Consider the following 22,372-nt stretch of genomic DNA (forward strand, 5'->3'; position numbering starts at 1 on the left):
CCACGATCCTTGCAGCTGTCTTTCATGGTGACTTCTCCAGGATCTGGTTCTGCTGTGCTAGCTCCTGGTCTTACCCAGGGCAGGCCATCTGGCAAAGAGAGGAGAAACTCCCACAGGCCTCTCCCACACGTCTCCCCTGTCCACTCCCTCAGCAGCCTCTTCCTTGGGGTCATGGTGTCCTATCTGCACTGTATCTATAAAGGTTCAGGTCACACCTCCAGCCCATGCTGGGGTGGGCCCACTGTCACTCCTGTGAATAAAGGGGTCAACTCTGCAGGCACACATGCAGCAAGCTCCTAATGCTCTCAGTACTGCACGGGGACCCATGGGTCTTGCTGTCTCAAGGTTGCTGAGTGGATAGAGAACCACAGTTGGTTTCTCTGACACTGCTTGTTTCTATGATTTATTGTGTTTTAACTCAACTGGGAAAGTTATATTTTTGTTCACTTCCCATCATTCTATATCACTATTTAAATTGTTGAATTCTCTACCTTCCTTAATTCTTTCCCAATAGGCATGATTGTCATTAACAACAGTCTTAAGTATCAATTGATCTACTATGTGCATTGTTACACACTTAAGGGGCATTTCTTCTCCAACTCAGAAATGACTGTGGAGGCAAACAGGAGTTATCCAGCCATCTTCTGGGATTGGATGATGCAAATGTCTTTAGTGTGCTTATTGTATAAATAGTGATTTTTTTTTCTCAAAAAAAAAAAAAAAAAAACCCTTCTCTTAGAACTGAAGGCCAGCAGGGAATTACTAAGCTCAGTGGGTGTGAACCCACTGAGATCTTTTCTCTAGTATCTAACATCACCTTTCCAGTTGAATTTCTATCATTAGGTCTCTTCTTCCTGGTGCTTACATCTTTCTGGCCTCCATAGGGCAAGGCCAGCATCCTAGATTGGGGAGGGGGTGGCATGACAAAACCAGCTGTGGAAGATCTCGCAGGGAGTCCTCAGGTCTCCCTTGTCCCCAACATGACACATAAAGCTCTGAAGCTCACATAGCAAGTCACACACAGAGCCATCTTGAAGCTGACCAAGGATACCATGGGTGTTGATCCAGCTCTGAAGGAGGATTCTGCTCCTCAGGACCCTACGTGGTTGGATTACTCCCTAAGTTGCAGGGCTTTGTGATCCAAAGTGGGGTTACCATGTTGGCTCCATCCTGTGTGTCCTCATGTGGCTGGGCTCGCATGTTGTCATCATTGGAGATGTGGCTTTCCTAGGTATTCGTCTGTGATTTCCTCTTGGTCCCTCCCTGGATGTACCCAGCTTGTTTTGTTTGGAGGTTCTGCCTTGTCTGGACCCAGGTCCTTTCCACAGATGGCATAGTCTCCTTCCAGACCCATGATGGCCATGGTTCCAAGCCCAGGCCATCTCCAAAGCTAGAATAATCTCTCTCCAAGTGCCTGGGGGGAGGGGTGCTCTGCACCAGCCTCAAATTCCATTCCTCTTCCAGGGAGTCTATGGCCTGTCTTGCCTGGGGTATATACGCAGACAAACAGATGCACACACACGCACACACGTGCACGCATACATGTGCACACACACGCACGCGCGCACACGCACGCACATGGGTGAGGGGGTACTGGGGGGGAGGACCCCTTGACACCAGGCTTCCCCACGCTTCTCTCAGTACCCATGCCTTCCCCTCCTGACCTGTGTCTTTGCACTTCATCCATAGCAGAGTCAGAGAGTCAGCCCCTGGAAGTCCTCATGAGGAGGCCTGAGGATCCTTGCCCACCTCCTGGGTCTCCCACAAACACCCGACCTCTCTGCATCAGGTGTCCTGCCTGTGCGATGTTCCCTGTACCCTGACTCCCGATCCAGGTCTCGTTTTCTCTCTCTCCTCAGGCCTTTCTTCCTCAGGCCTTCCTCCTAGTGGTCACAGTCTTCCCTTTATTTGTCTAGATCTGTGGTGTCCTTGATTCCTGGAAGGGCCAAGGCTCCTTGTCCCACCTTCCTGTCCCGTAGTGCCCTTACCACTGTCTCCATAGCCTGGGCCCTGATCCTCACATCTGAGGGGGAGCAGAGCCCTGCCTTGCCGTCGGTACATCTTCACTGCCCTGTTTGGACTGACTTCCTGCCAGGCGGCCTGTAAGCCTTCAGGACAAGGACCAAGTACAAACACACGAGAAGAAAGCTGGATGCTACTGCAGGACACACAACTGGGAGGGTTCAATGAGCACCTGCCCCTCCTGGCCTCACAGGCACCAGAGCTGATGGGAGACATACTTACTGCAAATTTTTGTTCCCTGCTGAACAGATATAGCCCTGGGTGTTGGGACTGGATAGGGGTTTCCAGCCCCATCTCAGAGCTGGCACATTCAGCCTCTCCCCGTCCCGGATCCTGCCCTCCCCTGCCACTGGTCCTCCCATCCACTCTGCTCTTTCCATGGGACACTTCAACCTTGGGTCATGCCCGAGAAGGTGAGATGAGTCACCTTATGAGGTCACTGAAGGGCAGCCTCCTCCCAGTTCATGGTCACCAGGATTGAGAGCCTGAGGGCGTGGTTCTTTGCATAGGGATTTGAAAGAGAGTGCTTTACTGCATTAGTGCATGGCTGACACAAGAGGGTGACCAGGGAAGATTGGTCACATCACAATGGATTATGAATACCAAGCTGGGCTTCCTGCTCTGAGAACTCCCTCTAGCCACAGTGGGATCAGTGTTGTAGGAAGTACGGAGCTGCTGTTCACCCCTCCCTGAGGCTGCCTCTCTTTCGATAAAAGCAAGTTGACCCTTCTTGGGACCACCACCACCAACCACTCACGGCTTAGGAGGTATAGATGCCCATTGAGGCAGGAGAGTGTGAGCCAGGCCTGGCCCCTTAGGGCCCTGCTCAAGCAATCAGGCCAATGTGTTTTCTGTTGGGGCTGCCAGCAGTAGGGTACTGTCCTCAGTGTGAAGGTCTGGAAAGGAATGGAAGGAATGTTCCCTAGGAAGGGATGGCCGGAACTGGAGGCAGATGGGACAATAAGCCTGTGGCCGTACCCTTCAAGTTCTGCGTCCCTCCTGGGCCACTGCATCTGGACTTTGCAATTCTGTGAGCTAATAAATTCTCTTTATGGTTTAAGTTCTGTGGGCTGGATTTCCAGTTGTTGGCTTCTGAAGGTTCTGGTGATCCAATAAACCAAGATTTGGACTGAGCTGGCAGCGCACTTACCTGGTAGCTACCCTGTGAGGCAGGTTGCTGATGCCATTTCGAAGCAGTGAAACAAAGGGCAGAGTGTACAAGGGTTGGCTGGCCCCTTGGAGAGGTCAGTATGACCTGGCTCTCAGGTCCTCTGAGTCCAGACATGGCCCACTCTCAGTCTCATACATGGTGGAGCCACTGGGACATGCTGGGTTCAAGCCCTCGTGGCTGAGTGGTTCAAGGTCAGCGGCAAGACTTCCCAGCCACGGGAGAAAGGGGTTCCAAAGATAGCTCCCATGGGCTGTCTAAACGATAATAAAAAGGAAAACATCTGTATCATAATGTCAAATAAAAAGGCTAACTTGGTAGGACAAGATGGCCCAGTGTATAAATGTGTTTGCCACCAAGACTAAGGACCTGAGTTCAATCCCTGGGAACCACAAGGTGGAAAGAAAGAACATACACACACACACAAAAAAAAAAATAATAATAAACATGATTTAAAATTTTAAACTAATTTAGGGCTGGAGAGATGGCTTAACATTAAAGGCTAGGCTCACAACCAAAAAAGATGAAGGTTTAAGCTAATTTATATATTCTGTATATAATAGGTGTCATTATGGTTTTAAAAGCTGGTAGAGGTGGATGCAGCAGTGTGTGCCTATAATCCTGGCGCTAGGGAGGAAAAGATAGGCAGAGCCCTGTGGCACACTAACCGGCCAGCCTAGCGGAATTAGTGAGCCCCAGCTTCACTGAGAGAACCTACCTCAAAATCTAAGGTAGAGAGTGGTTGAAGACACCCAACATTGATTGACATCTGGCCTCCACATGCATATATGAACACACATGTCTTCATTCCACACGCATGCTACTTACATACAACGTAAGACTAGAACAGACAGTGTAATATCAATACAGATTATCATTGTACTTGGTGGACATGTGCTGTTGTCTAATTTCATGTTTTATATCTTTTGAATTTTAGAAGTGTTGCTTTATAATGAAGCAACCTGAATAGGCTTTGTTTAAAAAAGGACAGGGAGAGGAAGAGGAGGAACCACTGTGTGCAACTGTTTTCTCTGCACTCAGTCTGGGAATGGACATCCATCAGCAGGAATCCCACATTGCAGGTGGGGTCAAAGAGATTCTGGGTCCTGTCCTGCGTTAATCTGCCCTCTGTTGATTTGGACAAGTCACTGCTCCTCTCTGTTGCTTCTGCACACAATGGGAAGTCACACGGGCAGCCTCCAAGCTAAGGTTCCAGCCGCTGTGACTGTCAAAGCTCACACTTTCCTCTGCCCTCCTAGAAGAGCCCATCCTCTTAGCACATGTGTTAAATAGCTGGGAGTTCTGCTGCTCCTGTTAGCGCCCCAGGGAGTGGGTCATGTTCCCCGACCCTGCCCCCACAGCCCCTCTGCTGTTCACTGCTTTCGAACAAGCTGGTGAGAAGCCACGGGCCTTGTATCCTTTACGAAGGGAAGAACTCTGAGACTCAAATAAGATAACTTTGGGACCTGCCTCACTGGGCCAGTGCAAGACAGGGTTGGAACTCAGGCTGCAATCTGGTCTATTCCAAAGTCCAAAACACTGGACACACCGTGACATTACCTTTCTTCTAGAACATTCCTGGGAGACATGTTTATTTGTTCCTTTCACAAATATTTGCTGAGCACCAGCTATGCACATAACATGATTCTTGTTGGCACAGGAGCCAAGGAGGAACTATGAGATACCAGCCCATCCTAGCAGCCCACAACAAAGGGACTAACTGCCGGTACCCTGCTGGGGACATGGGACCATCTCACAGGCCGTATGCAGATGATAGCATAATTTCTATTTATAACTCTTCAGTGTCATAATGGTTCATTTCTACTTCTCATAAACTTTGCAACACACAACACAGTGCCATATTAACTATACATAAAACATGTTTAGGGGTTGGAGAGATGGCTCAGTGGTTGAGAAGATCATCTGCTCTTCCAAAGGACCCAGGTTCAATTCCCAGCACCCACATGGCAACTCACACCTGTCTGTAACTCCACTTCCTGGGCTTCTGACATCCTCACACAGAGAAAAGCTTGCACAGAGAAAAACCACCAAAGAGCACAGAATTAAATTAAATTATTTAAATGTTTGATACATCTCATAACCTTTCTTATTCCATACCCTCAGCTGCCTCTTGCTGCTAAATGACTTCCAGACAACTGTCAAAACTTATACCCTTTGATGGTTAATATTGACTGCTGACTCAACAGGACCGAGAGTTGCCCGGCACAGCCGGGAGGGATTCTTTAGACTACAGTAGCTTCTGGGTATGCCTGTGAGGAATTATACTGATTGGATTAATGGAAATGAGAAGAAGCACATGTAGGAAGGTACCAGTCTCCAGGCTGGGATCCTGGACTGCATACCAGGGAAAGCAAGCCAAGGGCCAGCACCCACTGCTCTGTTTCCTGGCCATGGATGCCACGTGACCAGATGCCGCACCCTGCTGCTCCTGGGACTTTCCTGTCATGAAACACTGTCAACTTGAAATATCCTTTCTCCCTTAAGTTGCTTTTGACCATCCTCATCCTGGCCCAGATCTTACTCAAAAAGTGGTCTCTGGGTCCTGCCTGGACCCTCTGACCCAGAAGTTCTGAGGTAGGGTCCAAAACTTCATCTCTCTGACAAGTTAGCAGATGCTGCTGTGGTTGCTTCGGGCCCAAAAAGCACATTTTCAGAACTGTCAATTTAGACAAAAGCACACTGTTTTGAATACTGTCAGTGAGAACTACAGTTTCCTGTACCAGAGGACTATTCCCTGCCTAGGACAGGGGAACAGCCACCTTCCATGTTAGCTTAACTGACAAAGGCGGGTCTCTTGTTATCGACTTGTTACAGTGACTGAACTCACTCATGCCTTGTTTCCCAGTTTACTCTTGGTCACTCTTCCTATGACTCGGGAGCAGAGAATGGGCATGAGTCATGTGCAAGGCATAGATGAGTAGTGATGACAGCCACTGGAAGCGTACTCTGCCTGTCCCCACCCCAGAGTCACAGTCCTCATATGTTGCATTTTTAAAACTTAGTGTATGAATCTGGGTGGTAGTGGCGCATGCCTTTAGTCCCAATACTGGGGAGACAGAGGCAGGTGGACCTCTGAGGCCAAGGCCAGCTCTGATCTACAGAAGGTAGTTCCAGGATGGCCAAAGCTACACAGAGAAACCCTGTCTCAAAACAAAACAAACAAAAATCCAACAACGTGTGTGTGTGTGTGTGTGTGTGTGTGTGTGTGTGTGTGTGTACGTGTGCATGTGTGAGCCTGCGTGTGTGTGCACCCATGTGTGCATACGTGTGTGTTCGTGTGTATGTGTGTGTGTGTGTGTGTGTGTAGGTCAGAGGACACCTTGATGGTTCTCCCTTTCTACCAGGTAGGTCCCAGAGATCAGACTCAAGTTGCCAGGCGTGGCAGCAGATACCCTTACCCACTCGAGCCATCTCACTGGCCTCTCATGGCACATTTTTTCCTAGGCTTCATTCCTGTGTTTTAAGAGGACATGAAGCCACACTTCCATAGAGGCCCACAATGTTATAAACTGAACTCAGCTTAGGTTCTTACTTTCCACCAGTACCACTGAGTTCACTCTGCTAAGCCCCAGTTTCTGGGTTGAAGTCTAGAAAGGCCATTATTCACCCTGGAAGATGCCAGCCCCGGAGAGGAAATGGGCAAAGGCATTTATTTGTTGATGTAGCGACCCATACATGCACAGTCAGTCTCAGAACTGAGATCAGCAGAGCTGTCCAGGGCCATAACCTTAGAACCAGTCAGCTCCTTTCTCTTTGCCCTCATTTGCTCATGGCTTTACCTTGAGATCTGCCAAATGCTTGCCCTGTTTTCCATAGCTGGGGCGATGCTATCTGCACAGGAAGAAGGCGGTGAATTCCCAGAGGACTGAAGGAAGGCTTGGGGACTCACATTTTGTGAAGTGCGGGGGCAGGAATCAGGTTTCCCTGGAGGAAGCCTAAAAGTATTTGCTCCTTTCTCTGGTAAATACTATAATAAAATGGTCCTTGCTTCCTTCCAAAGATCCACTTCTGATTTAATTATTCAGAATAGCCATACTTTAATGCCTGTGCAACAGGGCCTGGGCCATTACTGCCTGACTGCCTGAATGTGATCAATAAACACTTGCAGGGCAAGTAAATGAGTATGCTCATTCCAGGGTAGTCCATCCATTCCAGCAGATCCTGGCAGCTCTCACCTCAGTGGGGGATTTTGTGCTTCTTTTCATCCTTCCCTTTCTTAAGGGACCATACTGGACATAAAACAAATTCTCTTTTATCCTGTAACCTGGCTGCGAGGGAACAAAGGACGGGTCACTTGGAGTCAGTAGAGGGTGTCACTCAGCAATGCACAAATTAAAATTCCTCCACTTTGGGCCTCAGGACCATCTGGAATGGAACCAGTCTTTTCCATCCTCTGATGGGCTCCAGCGAGATGCAAGCATTCAGGGCCCTTCATCCTTCCCTTTACACTTAGGCTCAGGAAGCTGCAAGAGAATGCTGCAAGAAAGCTGCAAGAGAATGCCTGTGCTCTAACTACTGTGAAGGTCAGAGGCCACCTCTTATTGAATTCCCCTGTCAAAAAGCAGTACCCCTTATTCCCCAGCTTCAAAGTTATAAAAGCATCAATAGAAAGAGACGTAAAGGGTTGATTTGATCATCAGTATGTACAAATCAAGTTGCCTTGCCTAGGAACAAAGGTGGGAAAGAGCCACTCAGAGCTGTGTCTCTTCATTCTTGGTTGACCTTGTTCCTTAGGCTTTCTGTGCTGAACCCAAGGGGTGCCACGTAAGCCCGACATGAGTTCCTTCCTGAGAGATTGTTTGGAGGTTCTAGCAGGAGACTGCAGCTACCTAGACACCATTGACCAGAGCCCATTCTTCCTTAATTCACAGAAGGTCATCTTCTTCAACCAGGCATTTAGCTTTAGGATGGACAGACATGGAGAAGTGAAGAGAGGAAGGCAACACCCACCTAAGCAAGCCAGCTTAGTCAAATCCACCCTGTCACTCAATGGAGTGGCAGACAAGGCAGCCAGATTGTCCTTACATCCCACAGACACAAAAAAATGTTCCGCCCCCCCCCCCCCCGCAATATCTCTCACCAGTGGACCTAGCTCAAGGATACAGATGGTGAGAAGAAACAGAAAGTTCCCAGCAGGTTTCTGCATCAACTGGCTGTGGGTTCAACAAAGCCTGCTGCTGTTCAAGGAAATCTGGCTGCTGAAGTCCTCCAAGCTATATGCAAAGGACAGCTCTCAGCAACACTAGTCCCCAACACCCTCACAGGTTTACCCCAGCAGTCAGCACATCTCAAAAACATTGTGTGTGTATGTAGGGACAAAGCAGAACTGGCCATGGGTGTGGAATTTGGAAGCAATGCACAATACCAAAGCATTTCACAATTATGTGAGTAAACAAACCAGCAGAAAATGTCATGTTTTGCAGGATAAATGAGCAACATCATCCCAAGCTCTCAAATACTGCACAATTTCAGTGAGTATTGACCTGGCTATGTATCTTCATTGATATCATTAGTAGCATTAGAAGCATTACTGAAGATGAAGACCAAAAAAAAGTCTTTGTAATTTAACCCCCAGATAAGTGTTAACCTGAATAATGTTGTACCATAGCCCAACTCCGGCCTCATGTGGAAGCTGTATCCCACATGTTCACAAGGGTCATCCTTGCTCAGATGAAATGTCCCTGGGTGGTTGATTTCACCCCTGTCTTTATGGAGCTTGCCTTCTTCCTCTGGGAAAATGTGTGTATGGGGAGAAAGAAAACAGGAGGAACCATGAAAGTATGGAATCAGGGCACTATCCCACTTACAATTACTACATAAGTCACCAAAGTGGCCTTAGGACCAGGCATCCTGAGTATTGGCCAAGCTTACTTTCTAGAACCCTGGAGAGGATGTGACTTCTGGCAAGAGCCTGGCTCTGTCCTCAGTGAAAATCATTGAAAAGCTTAGTGGTTGCTATGGCAACAGGTTCCCTTGCTGAGCCTCTGATGTCCTACAGCAGAGACAGTGGGTGAAGGCACCAGCTTAGGGTCAGGGAATGAGAGATTGATGCCAGATAAGCCACATGTTTTGTGATATGTACAACCGACCATTAAAGTTATTCCATACTTGGGGGCATGCTTATACTAAAACTCACCCATTGATCTAAAATTCAAACTGTCTTTACAACAAAATACTAGACCTGACAACTCTTTACTCAGTGGCAGGAGGCCTCCAAGATGTTACAGACAAACATCCACTCTAGTTAAGCATCTTTGGATAGTCAGGAGATGGTATAGCTATTCTTAATTGACCTTAATTGAACAGGCCTATTTAATTCACTCCAGGGGTGAGATGTGATGGTTTTGGTGTTTTGTCTCAGGCACAGGAAGCATATCTGTAGGAGGAAAGTTAACAGCAAATTGAGTGGAAGATTGAGGTTGATAAACTGTGTCTAGGTGCTATACATAAAAATTTGTGATTATTTCTGCCTTTGACGTTGCAATGTCAAATTCCTGATGAGAGGAGACATGGGTCTTGCTAATGCACTTACTTTCTCCTGAGCTAAACCAATTCTTATGTTCTCTAAGATATAGCTGGAGGAATGGCAAGAGTCTACCAGGACACATTTTGTTGGCACAGGGTGTCAACGAAGGAGGATGGGGGATAAGAGAGCTCACTTCAGGCAGAGGGTACAGAGAGGAACAATTTACGTGGACCATGAGAAGTAGGTGGCTTCTTGGGAGTGGTATGTCTTAGGATATGAAATGCCTATGGGTGTGTGTGTGTGTGTGTGTGTGTGCATGTATGTGTGTGTGTGCCTGTGTGAGTGTTGATGTTGTGTCTGATGTAGACCCTAGCAGTACAGTGACTAGGGGCAGCCTCAGACTCCAGTGAGGCTAGTTGTAGGCAGCTGGGAAGGCTGGGTCTGCTTCTCATAGCCTATCCCACAAAGTGGATTTACCAGAGAGTGGATGGGAGCTGTCTGATACGATGCTCAGTGTCCAGAACCTGCCTAGCACCTGGCCAGGCATGAGAATACAGTGCAGGTAGTTATGACATGACCACCGAGAGCCAGAGGAGTATCTCTGGGCAGCCAGGTTTTCTGGGAGCCACAATGTTTGACACAGACTATTGTTTGGGTGTGAGGTTGGGCTCCAGCAACTTCCTTTACCCTCTGTTGGCCAATCAGCAACCAACGTCTATTCTCAGTGCTAGGCCTGATAGCTGCTTTGCCCTGGGCCGTAATGCCCATACTGTGTTACCCTGGACAAATACACCTCTCCATAAAAGCTACTGTCTTATTAGCACAGAGAGCTAATGAGGCATGCTCAGTGAAGCTACAGCCTGTCCTACCAGGTGAGCTGGATCAGGCTGATCACAGGGCCAGTTCCTGAGGCTGGGACATCTCCACCCAGCATTGCTCACTGTGGCCCTGGGCCTTCACAAAGGTGGTACAGCCTTCCCTTCTCAGTATTCAGCAAGGGAATCTGAAAGTGAAAATGATCAGAAGGAAAGTGAAACCTCCTCTCCTCCCTGGCTGTGCGGAGGTACCAGGAACCTGGCCTCTCCTCCCTCATGGCAATGGGGGTGGGAGGAGGTGGGGGGGCAGGAGGGGGTGGGGCTAGGAACTTGACCAGGTGGAAAACTCAAAGGTTACTTTGTGCCCCTTGAGACAAAAAAAAAAAAAAAAAAAACCCAGAAGAATACTTGGGACTTCCCCCTTTCTGGACTTTGACACAGGTTCCTGAATGGTTCTGGTTCCTGGGGTTCAATAGGCCCTGTAAAATCTGTTCTTATGGCCCTGTAGCCTGTGACCAGGTGGCCTGGCCCACCCCATCCTACACTGTGGCAGGATGAGCTCCTGAAGGCAAACTAGAGCTGTCCCCCAGACCAACCAGACACAGAAATCGCATGCACACTGGGGTGGTCAGGACTACACTCTCCATGGTCAGGATCACAAGTGTACATGTGCCCATCGTAAGTGTGTATCCACACAGGAGACACCCTCCCCCATAGCTCCCTAAGTACACACACACACCCCTCCCCAGTTATAAACTACACAACCCCACACCCCTCCAGAAGGCATCCACATACTCATTCACCTTGGCACAAACACAGATATCCATGAACACATAGGACATCCTTATTACATATGCACTGTTCCTGTTTCTTTCATTCCCACTGTTTCTGGAAGTCTTCTAGAAAGACCCAAGACCCTAGATGCATCCTTCTAAGCTTGTCTTGAAACGTCCCCTACCCTGACCACCAGAGCATGTCTCCCAAACTTATATCCTATCCTGTTTGGATGGATGGAAGACCTTTTGAAACCCAGGTCCTTCAAGAACATTGAGTTAAATGATGTGATAACATGAGTTCAATGCACCCAGAAAGCTCTTTTTATTTCCATTCTGAGGCTCTTCCAGATGCAAGAAACACAGTTACTTCACATGAAAGCTCTTTACTGTAAAAGAAGGAAGGGTGGATAGAGAGATAGTTGGGTGGCTGGACAAGTGGATTGATGGTGGGTGGGTGGATGGATGGATGGATGGATGGATGGATGGATGCATGAATGGATGGGTGGATGGATGAATGTTCACATAAATGGATGAACAAGCCATCAGCATCCCTCAGGAACCAAGACTTGGGGGTTGAGACTAGGGCCATGTTGACAATGATGATTGCTTGTCAAGCGCTTCCTCTTCCTGGGTTTCAGACAGGGCACCAGAGATTCTGTGAGCATCATCCTTCACACTCTCACGGCTGAGGAAACAGGTCACACCCATCATCCCTACTGGAAGCATGTTGAGACTTAGAGAGCTTTGTGACTTGCCCCAAGTCTGGTGGTGAGTATATTCAGGGCTGGAATGCAAGCCTAATCTATCAGAATCCAGGAGAGCCATTCTGCCAAGTTGAATCCCCATCTTACTGCTCCCCTGAAGCCAGTATCTGTGACTTCAGTCTTGATAGATCTGCCACTCTTGGAACACAACTTCCTTTTACCTCTGCATCTCTTTCATCCTCTATACCCCCCATCTCCTCTGCTTTCTATTCTGTATGTCCCTATGGTATTCTGAGTGAGATTTCCCTCAATTGCTCCCCAATTGGTAGAGCTATTTGGGAAGGACTAAGAGGTGTGGCCTTGTTATAAGAGTTGTGTCACTGGAGGCAGGTTTTGCCCAGTGTATTCTCTCTGCCTCCTGCTTTCAAATCCAGATGTGAGCTCACAGCTGTTCCTAGCACCATGCCTTTGTTCTGCTACCATAAACCCTCTGAAACCATAACCCCAATCAAAATGCATTCTTTTATAAGTTGCCTTGGTTGCATTGTACTTTCACAGCAATAGAAAAGTAACTAAGGCAGTCCATGACTGGAAACTCCTGGAGGGAGGATCATCATTGGACCAGTCAGACTCCAGCCAGCATGGAGCCACTCTGGAGCAAAGAAAGCAGAACACTTGCCCAGATGAGCCCATGAGACTGAGCCCCTCTGCCTCACCAGCCAGCAGCTGCCTTAAGTGGGACCTCGGCTATAGTCAGGTCCATTATCTGAGCCTCTGGACGATGGCTGGAACTCTTTGTTCAATGATTTCTTATCTTCTTGATTCTGTAAGATTCATCTAGTCAGCACAACTGAACTCTTTACAAAATTAGTCAGAATTTTAGGATTCCCAGGATGGGATTCTGAATGCCAACTAGACCAAGCTGTGAAAGTAGGAAATGAGTTAGTATGTAGTGACAGCCAGGAAATTCCCTAGACATCTTTGACACATGCATTCCTGCTTGGTTCTCTACCCTCCCTTGTCTATTGAGGCAACTTGGGGAGAAAAAGTCCCTGGCAATGGGTTCCAGTGAATTTGGGTGCCATGGCATCCACAGCAAATACAGGCATCTCTGGAGATTATGTGGCCTTCTCCTCTTTGTCATCTCCAGCACAAGCTGCTGAGACAGCCATCTGCATGGAGGACCTCCAGAGAGTTCTCAGACATTTGGGGACCGAGCCCAGCTCCTCCATCATCTCCCTTCCTGGGATCCATTCACAATGACAGAAAGATGGAAGATGGATTGCTCAGGTCACTCCAGCCGTAAGACCCGCAAACATTGGCTGCTAATCCAGTCTTGGAACTGCCAGGAAAGGTCCGTTTCACACTGACCTTTTGTACAAACAGACTACAGGCCACAGACCCTGACATCTGAGCATTGTTCTGCTTCTATGAGAAAATATCCACATTTAGGGCTGACAGGACATAGCCTGGGGAAAACTGAAGGTCTTAAAAACATCACCAAAAACACTTGAGCGAACTGGATATCCATTAACGCTGAAGTGGGAACATTGAGCCCTGGTCCTCCAATGCCCTGAAGAATGCCCAGGGTCTCTACACACTACCCAATGACACAGCTACTTGGACACCAAGCTCCTGTTGGGCTTGCCCTCCAGGCTGATCTTAGGGTTCTCAGACTGAGGAAACATAGGAGAAACGCAGTAGGGCTAGGATTTTATCCTGTTCCCCCATAGATGTGTCCTCGATGTGTCCCAGATAAACAGGGAAAGCAGAGGAGTTGGGGGTGCAGGGTGGAAACTCTGGAGCTGACAGGCTGGGTCCTGGCAGCTCCTTTTTCCTACATCAAGAATGAGTCAAATAAGGAGATGGCAGCAGACCATGGGCTGCAGAGTGACAGCTACATGACAATGAACCAAAACTCAAAGCTACCCCTGGCAGGCCTAAATTTTTGAGGTGAACGTATGTGGGTGGCCTTGTTTACTTTCTATTTTTCCCCTTACCCTGAAGAGGAAGTAAGATCCTTCCCACCAGGTCGCACACAATTACTGCCCCGCCCTTTGACTCGGACAGTTTTCCAAAAGGATTTCATTAATGTTCACAATAGCAATATATTGAGCTCATTCCTTTGGCCTTTGGCCTGCAACGTTGACTATAGCAGTTGAAAGAGGTCGTGTGGCCAGAAAGGGGGATGGGGTAGTCCTGGTAAGAGGACACTGTGACATTTCATGACTGAAGCAAAGCCTAGCTCAGGACAGAAGGTGTCCAGATGACATCCCTCAGCCAGCAGGGGATGGCTACTGAGTAGAGAAGCTACGACAGGCCTGGCAGCTGGCTGGAGCCCTGCGCTCTCCTGTGGTTGACATGAGAGCCCCTGGCTCACGGTACAGAACTTCATGCAGGCACAGCTCCACCCCTAAGAGCCTCATGTGTCCACCCCTTTGGTTATTGATTTCACACCCCACCCCCCGTCTTGATATTAGCTTCTCTCTATAGGAATCTATGTCAAAACTCCCCTTCCTAGAAGGGGAGCAATAGGATTGGATCCCATCCCAACCTGATGACTTATTTATAAGTCCACCGCGTCGTTGATGACCCTGTCTCCAAATACAGAAACATTCTGGAGTGTCCTGGAGGTTGAGACTTCAACATATAAATGTTAGGGAACACAACAGAGCCCATGGGACCTGCCCAAGCAACAAGCACATCGGCCCCAAAGCAGGTAAGCAGCTTTGTGGGCTTGCCATTGGGGGAAGTCACCTACTCCCAGACACGCCCCCCCACAGGGCTCATAAAGCCCCTTCCCCTGACACAGCCCACACCGCTCCTAATGCAGCAGTACTGTCACCTTCCCATCAATCCTGAAGTCAACGGAGGAAACATTCTTGTCCCATTTCACAGAGATGAAGACAAAGGTCCTCTCAAAACAAACTGTCCCCAAACCCCAGTGCCAGCAAGTGAGAGGAACGGGACTGAGTGCCAAGTCTACTCTCCCAAGCAGGGCAGTTTCAACCCCCTGGGCCTCGAACCAGAACATTTTCTTACAAGGAGAGAAGAAAATACTTCATCTGAGGGCTTCATACCTAAATCAAGCCTGCCGATCCTCTGCCTGTCCTATCTTCATTTTGTGACATGTATTTGCTAAATAAAGGCCCTTCTCCCCACAGTTGGCCCTTGCTAGGCACCTTGTTTGTACTATAGCTTGTGACAACTTCAGGAAACCATATTCTGTATGGTTTCAGAAAACAGAGGTGTAAGGAGACAAGATAAAGTGGGTAGTGCTAGAGAGAACCACTGCGGGAAATAGATTAATCTGGAAGCTCTTGTTCTTCTGCTGAGCAGTAACTTTGATTAAGGTGTTTATTTAAGGACTTGTTCTGTTCCAGGCCTCTGAAAGATGCTACTCTAAAGGTTTAGAATTTCTCAGTTTACAGGACACCACCTCTGGCCATGTGGATCTTACCTCTCCCGAAGGGACAAAGAATATCTGGAATAAATAAGTAAATTTTGTTATGCATTAGGAAGGGAAGATACTATTCAGAAGGAGGAGGAGAAGGAGAATCAGCAGCAGTCAGGAAGGAGTGACTTGGTACTAACTTAAGAGTCCAGTAACCTGATCTGGGCCTGGTGGCACAGGCCTCTCATACTTATGAAGCTGAGGCAGGAGGATTGCATATTCAAGGCCTAGAATCTAGTACTCTGCATCCCTATATAAACTACCCAGGAAAGCGGACTTGCAAAATGATCTCTGTAGACCTCAGTTTCCCTAATTGTCAAATGTGGGTGTTGATGAAAGTCTCTCCAAGCTCCATGGGTTTTTCAGGGCCTGAAGAGAGCTCAGTGCCACAGGGATCCAAGGAGGTACCCTTATTTTCCCGACATGGTTTGACTGTGTGCCCTGGCATGCCCCCACTCTCCCAATAATCTCTTAGCTAGGTCTGAGACACTTTCACAGGAAGGGCTCATGAGTTGAATGAAGTAGGGTCAGAAGACCCCTGGGATAACCCTGAGTCACACGGACACAGCCCACCCACTGCAGCCTCTCGGGTGACATGATCAGTGTGGTGAATGCACATGGCCTTGCTGGAAGGCTCTATAGAGATCCCACTTTCTATGTGGGCAAGCTAAGAGAAAGAAAGGGACCTATCCAGAATGTCCTGGAGGTTGTGGGGAACTTCCAATTTAAATAACAACTTCCTTGGCACACACCGAGCTGTACATAATGTATACATTAACTAGTTCTCTGCAGCCATGAAACCATGCCATCACCACCAAAGTTTCCTCAAGCCGTTCTGTCCCCATCCCTCATCCCAAAGTTCAGGTGCCACCGGTCTGCTTCCTGTCCTCAGGAGTTAGCTCCTGCTAGTATTTTAAGACAGAACTGACTGGTTAGTGGGTCTGGGTGTGGGCTGTGAGAGAAAGAGGAGGGTCGGGATGACTTTAGGATTTTGGCCTGAGCAACTGGAAGGGCAGTCTCCATTCTCTCAGATAAAGGTGGAGCCTGTCTGGGCTGAGTGCAGGAACCATCACCTTCACTCCACGCTTGTCCAGGAAAGGGGGCTAAATGGGGCTAGCCTGGAGCCTGAAGTTCCATAAAGACAGTAAGGACAGAGATCCGGGGTGTGGGACCCAAGGACCAACCCTCCTGGCCATAGGCAGGACTGTGGGGAAGTGGGATAGGGTTTGGGCTGGGGAATAAGAGTCAGCAACAGGAAGACATAGGAGAGGGTGTTCCTAGCAGATGAGAAGGCCAGGACAGGCATAAGGACTTGAGAAGATCCTTGTGCCCCGATGGGAGGTCAAAACACCCGAGGGTGTCTGTGAGAGCCAAAGGACCAGGATTTGTAAATCTTAGAATAAGATCTTGCCCCGTCTTGCCAGGCCCTAAGAGCAGGCAGCAGGTCTGAGCCCAGCAGCATAGTATGTGGAGGTCTGGCCTCAGTTTCCACCAAGCAGCTTTAATACCTCTGTCCATCAAAGAGACCTGCCAACTCCCTGGTCAGTCTAGGGGTGGGGGCAGACCTTCCATCTGCTGAGTATTTGACCGAAGAGGAAAGGCCAAGGCTGGAATGTGCTGACCTCTTCATTCCGCATGGTTCAGGAACCAAGGTCCATTCTTTCCAGCACCAACATGCCACAGCCCAGAGGAAGGCAGGGCCATGCAGGAGCATCCATTTCCCTTAAGATGGTTCCCAGAAGGGTTTGGCTCTCTCCAGAGCCTACTCCACCCTCCTCAGCATCCTTCCCTAATGAGGAGGGGAAGGCCCTGAGACCAGGGTCAGCCACATACACATAACCAGGGAAGTGTTGGCTCACTACTTCCTGGGCAGGGCCCTGCCCGGAGCCCTTGAAACCAGCCATTCTAAAACACATTTCAGGAAACCACACGGTTGGTTTTGGAAACTGAGCCAGTCAGTCAGTCGCATAGGGGCAAGGCATGTATGATCTATCTGTATTTGGGGGAAGGTGCCAACAGCTTGGAGGAGTAGCGGTGTATGCTACTGGACATGAGGTATACCCTACTATTCCAGTCTTCATGGGCCTATCTATAAGATGGACTCATGCCTGCTCTGTCAAGTCCGGTGCAGGTGTTTGAGCTGACAGGAGGGAGTTTTCGAAGTATCCTTCATTATCCTAGGGAGATACTGTGGTTAGCCTTTAGATATGAAGCAAGGAAGTTGGTAAGCTGTGGCTCTCCCTGCCAGGGTCCTAGAGATAACCACAGTGTGGAGAGTCTACCCTCTAGGCCTCGTCCATCCAAGGAGATATGAACACTGAGTTCCTCAAGCGCAAGACCTGGGCTTCTGTTTGGGATGGAGTCCTTTGAGAGCCTCCCTCAGAGGCAAGGGAAACATACACACATAGCCTGTGAGTTTAGACTCTCCTTCCAGGTTGAATAATACACAAAAAGCCTAACTATGGAGCCCTAGGAAGCTGGTGTGTGGGGATTAAGATCAGGGTAGGAATTAAATACAATTCCCAGCAAACTGCCTTCCCTCATCTCTCTGCACGCCATTTTGAAATCGACCTGTATAGCCCGTGATCAGGATGTTCTCTCATTCCTTTTAGAGGGCTGGGGCAGGGTTCCGTGTGTGTAAAAACAGACGATAGAAACCCGAGCTCTCTCTGCTGTCTGCTTCAGCTTCGTCTCCAGCACCCAGCACAGCACCAGATATACAGTGGGCACTCAACAGATGTCAGCCAGATGGCTGTTTGCTCTGCATGTAGACCCAACACTGTAGACGGCAGGGACTATTGGGTATTTCCCAATAATGCTCTTGTTTTCCAGCCTCCCCAGCCTCAGTCTCTCTGCCCTGGGAGTCCTCCAAGCCCAAGCCCCTCCTCCAGTGACATTCTAAATGCCCTTCCAAAACCATCCCTTTTGGGATGACTTATCTGACCGGTCTGACTTCAATCTAATATCAACCTCAGCTAATGTCCCTCCAGGGCCACCCAAGACTACCTGAATCTCAACACTCGCCAGTCCCTTCCCAAGCCTTACCCTAATTCCAGCACCTAAGGCTACATATGTACTGGCAGGTGGCAGTCTTCCAGTGTGCAGAGGCTTGACACACAATCCCAGTGTACACAGATTCATACCCACTGCTCCCCAGGAGACCCCAGGGTGATCAAGCTGAGAAGCCCCGAATCTGTCCCATTGAGAAGAATGTAGTGAGTTTAGAGTTGGTGGGCAGGAAACCTGTGTAGGTGACTAGAAATACTCTCTTGCTAAAGTCTCAGTGACCCCCACACCCCTGTAAAATAACCATGAAGACCATGTTCTTTCCAAGGTCTTTTTTAGCACAGAAATTTGACACATGGTAATGGGCCAATTGTAGGACAAGATGGGATTTCCCCTGTAAATGGCCCTGGTATGGAGGAGAGGAAGGTGTCTCCCATTAAAAGCAAGCATGGCCTCTCTGTGCTTCATTAGCTCTAGGCCAGGCTCCTGTTGGGAACCGCCCCTGAAGCTAAGGAGTGGAACACAGACCACGGGCTACCCTATCAGAACTTTGCCGGGCTGGACTGTGTCTACTTTATCCCCATGGATGTGGTGGTAGGTGGCCTGTGGTCAGCTGGCCCACTCACTGTAGGCAGATTTCCTGAGGAGCAAGGCCTGAAATTTCAGAGAAGGGAGAACAAATTGATTCCAGCAAAAAAACTGCTTCCAAGAACATTAAATCCAGCTGTTGTTTCTGTAGCTTGGGGACGCCTCCCCCTCTGCTGGCTGCTGCTTCCCTGGGGGGCCACCACCTACCCTCCCACCCTGCCCCTGTTCTTGGAAGCTGAGAAAGATGCCTTCTTCTGGCCCTCCGCCCCACCACTACCTTCTCAGTTCCAACCAGCAGCACTTCCGGCTGGGGTTCTCCGACTTGGACTTGCTCCCAGGAATTTCTGGAAACATCAATGGTGCAAACAGATTGTTTTCATTATGATTATTCTGGGTTTAACCTCCTGGCCCTGCGTCACCAGGACCACGGGCTCTTTCTTAGTGTTGCACGGGGCCAGGGGCTTGTTTTTCCCTTGGCCTAAATCAATCTTTAGTTCCTTGCGTCAAGCTCAGACCCTCTCGTGAGAGGTTCCCAGGCACACACAGTCTTCTCTTCAAGCCTGTATCTGACAGAGCCAAGGGGTCCCAGGAGCAATGGATAGGCTGCCCTCCCAACCCAACCTGTGACCATGTTCAAATCCAAACCAGCACTGTTGGCTCCAAGCTGACTCTAAAAGGGCTTCAGGGGATGTGCCAACATTTGGTTTGAATGTTTCTAACATGAAGAATTTCCTATTCTTCAAAAATTATAATAAAAACAACACACCCACTCAAATGTGTTACATACAAATTTTAGTATATTGAAAACTACCCACCTAATAACTTGTACTGTGAGTTTTGGGCCTGCCTTAGAATAACACATCTATGTAATTAAAGGGAACCCTAAGAGTGTTGGAATGCTGATCTCTCTCTCTCTCTCTCTCTCTCTCTCTCACACACACACACACACACACACACACACACACCCTTGCTAGTTGCAAACATTGCTCCCTATTAATATTTTTTTCATTCAATATAGATGGCCGTGGTTCTTGATTGGGGTGATCTTGCTACCCAAGGGACATGTAAAATGTCTAGAGACATTTTTTTTTTATTTTTTTTTTTTTTTTTTTTGGTTTAAACAAAGGTGCTGCCACTCCTGGCATCTGGTACAGAGATCAGTTTTCCTCTAAATGTCTTCCAGAGCAGCTCTTGACTCGGGGTCACCGCGCACCCATATTGAGAGTGCTGAGGTTGAGAGAGCCAATCTGAGCGAAGGCGCTGCAGGCCGAGGCTGGCTTGAGGCTGCCTGCCTCCCATTACCCTGGGTTTCAAGGGTTTTTCTTGATCTAATAAACTGCCTTATTGTTCTCTGACAGGCCTTGAATAAAATTATGTTAATAAATCACTGTTCACTTAGGCTTCTAAGTAAGAGTCTTTTTAGTTTTTACATTTGTTGATTTGCGTGTGTTTATGTATGTGCACCTATGGTACCTCCACTGTCCACTGTCCTTATCCCCTCCAGGCATGCCACACCAAGGAGCAGAGACCAGGCTTCCTCCAGAGAGCCTTTTGATATCCAAAGCACACCTGCCTTCAGCTCCCCAGAAGACAGGGACCATGCCCCATTCATACCTGTGCTCCTAGAGAGAGTTTGTAAGGGTATGTAGAAGGGATTTTTGTTTGGTAGCAGGATGGCTGATGGCCCTCCTCATCCTGACCCTTCTCTGGTCCAACCAAGAGCAACTGTCACCATGAAGGCTCTTGTATTGGATCATATGGTTTCAACCTTGGCCCCTCCCCTCCCAGACCTTATGACCTCACATTGCTGATCCCTCCAAACCTGGATTTCCTTAGCCATATGATAACAGCAATGCCACCTACATCATTGTCAGTCAAGTGGATTACTGTGCTCTGGGTTAATGCTGGGCACACAGGAAGTTCTCTATAAACACTAGACTCCACCATTATCATAGTCCAGAGCCTTCAGATCAAAGCAGGGGCTGGGGAGGTAACTCAATGGTCAAAGAGCTTGTCATACAAGCTTAAGGACCAGAGTTCAGAACCCCAGACCCACATAAATGTTGTGTGGGTGTGATGGCCTGCCTGCAATTCCAGCTCTGGGTGGCTAAGACAGGGGATTCCCAGAACAAGATTACTAGCAATACTAGCCACATTGGTAGCTCTGGCTTTGATTGAACAACCCTGGCTCAATGAATAAGGTGGAGGAGCTTTCAAAGATGATTCTCTACACAAATGTTTCTCAACCTGTGGTCCGTGACCCCATGGGGCTGCATATAAAATATCCTGTGTATCAGATATTTGCATTGTGATTCCTAACAGTAGCATAATCGCAGTTATGAAGTAGCAATGAAATGATTTTATGGTTGGGGACCACTACAACATGAGGAACTAACTGTATTGAAGGGTCTCAGCATTTAGGAACATTGAGAACCACAGATCTATATCAGTTTCAGACCTCCACGGACATATGCATACTTACATATGCATGCATGGGCATTTAAACACACACACACACACACACACACACACACACACGTGCGCGCGCGCGCAGAAAAAGAAAATATCTCAAGGAACTGGTAAAAGTGGCCACTTGTGTTCTCATTAGAGGGTCCTTGTCTTCACAGTTCAGAGTCATGTCAGGACTCATCAAAGGAGAGCCACAGCTCCCCACTGCAAGAGGCTAGCTAATGTTGCTAGGTAACAGATTCAGAAATTTGCAGAACAGCCCTCTGCTTCTCCTCACTGAAAGATGGGCTGTGCAGAGACCATGAAGGAGGGAAGGAGGAAGGAACACCTGCCTCAGGACAGCTAGGCGTCCTGAGGGTGCTCTTTCAGTTTAGCAGTCTCCAGTGTTCTGAAGGACACTATGCCTTCCCATGATGGAAGTATGCCCATTTCCTGCCACCATGCTGAGAGTGGGTCTGAATTCCTGTGCCTTGCCATCGAGACCAGGCTGTGTGTTTATAGCAAAAGCAATACTTCACCCCCAGAAGAATCTATAAGCTGGCTTCTGGTTCAATTTTTGAGAAATTTGATCTTTGTCTTTCAGTTGAGCTGGTCACAATGAAATGGGACAAGGACAGACACATAGCTGTTAGGCTGTTCAAGTCTAAAGAGCCCTAGAGGACCATCCCCTCACAGGAGACCCTGTTGAGCTGTCCCATGAACCCTAGAAAGTGTAGGGACTTGGTGTTTCCTTCATAAGTGTGTCTCTAACCACCAAGGTGTGTGTGTGTGTGTGTGTGTGTGTGTGTGTGTGGTGTCAGGAGTAGGGGACAGGCGTGAAACTGTGAGGCTGGTTTATCAGGTTTGTCTGTGGCCATACAACAGTCAGGCCGAGAGTGACTGA

The sequence above is a fragment of the Phodopus roborovskii genome, unplaced genomic scaffold (genome assembly GCF_943737965.1).
Source record: "Phodopus roborovskii unplaced genomic scaffold, PHOROB, whole genome shotgun sequence".
NCBI classification, from domain to species: domain Eukaryota; kingdom Metazoa; phylum Chordata; class Mammalia; order Rodentia; family Cricetidae; genus Phodopus; species Phodopus roborovskii.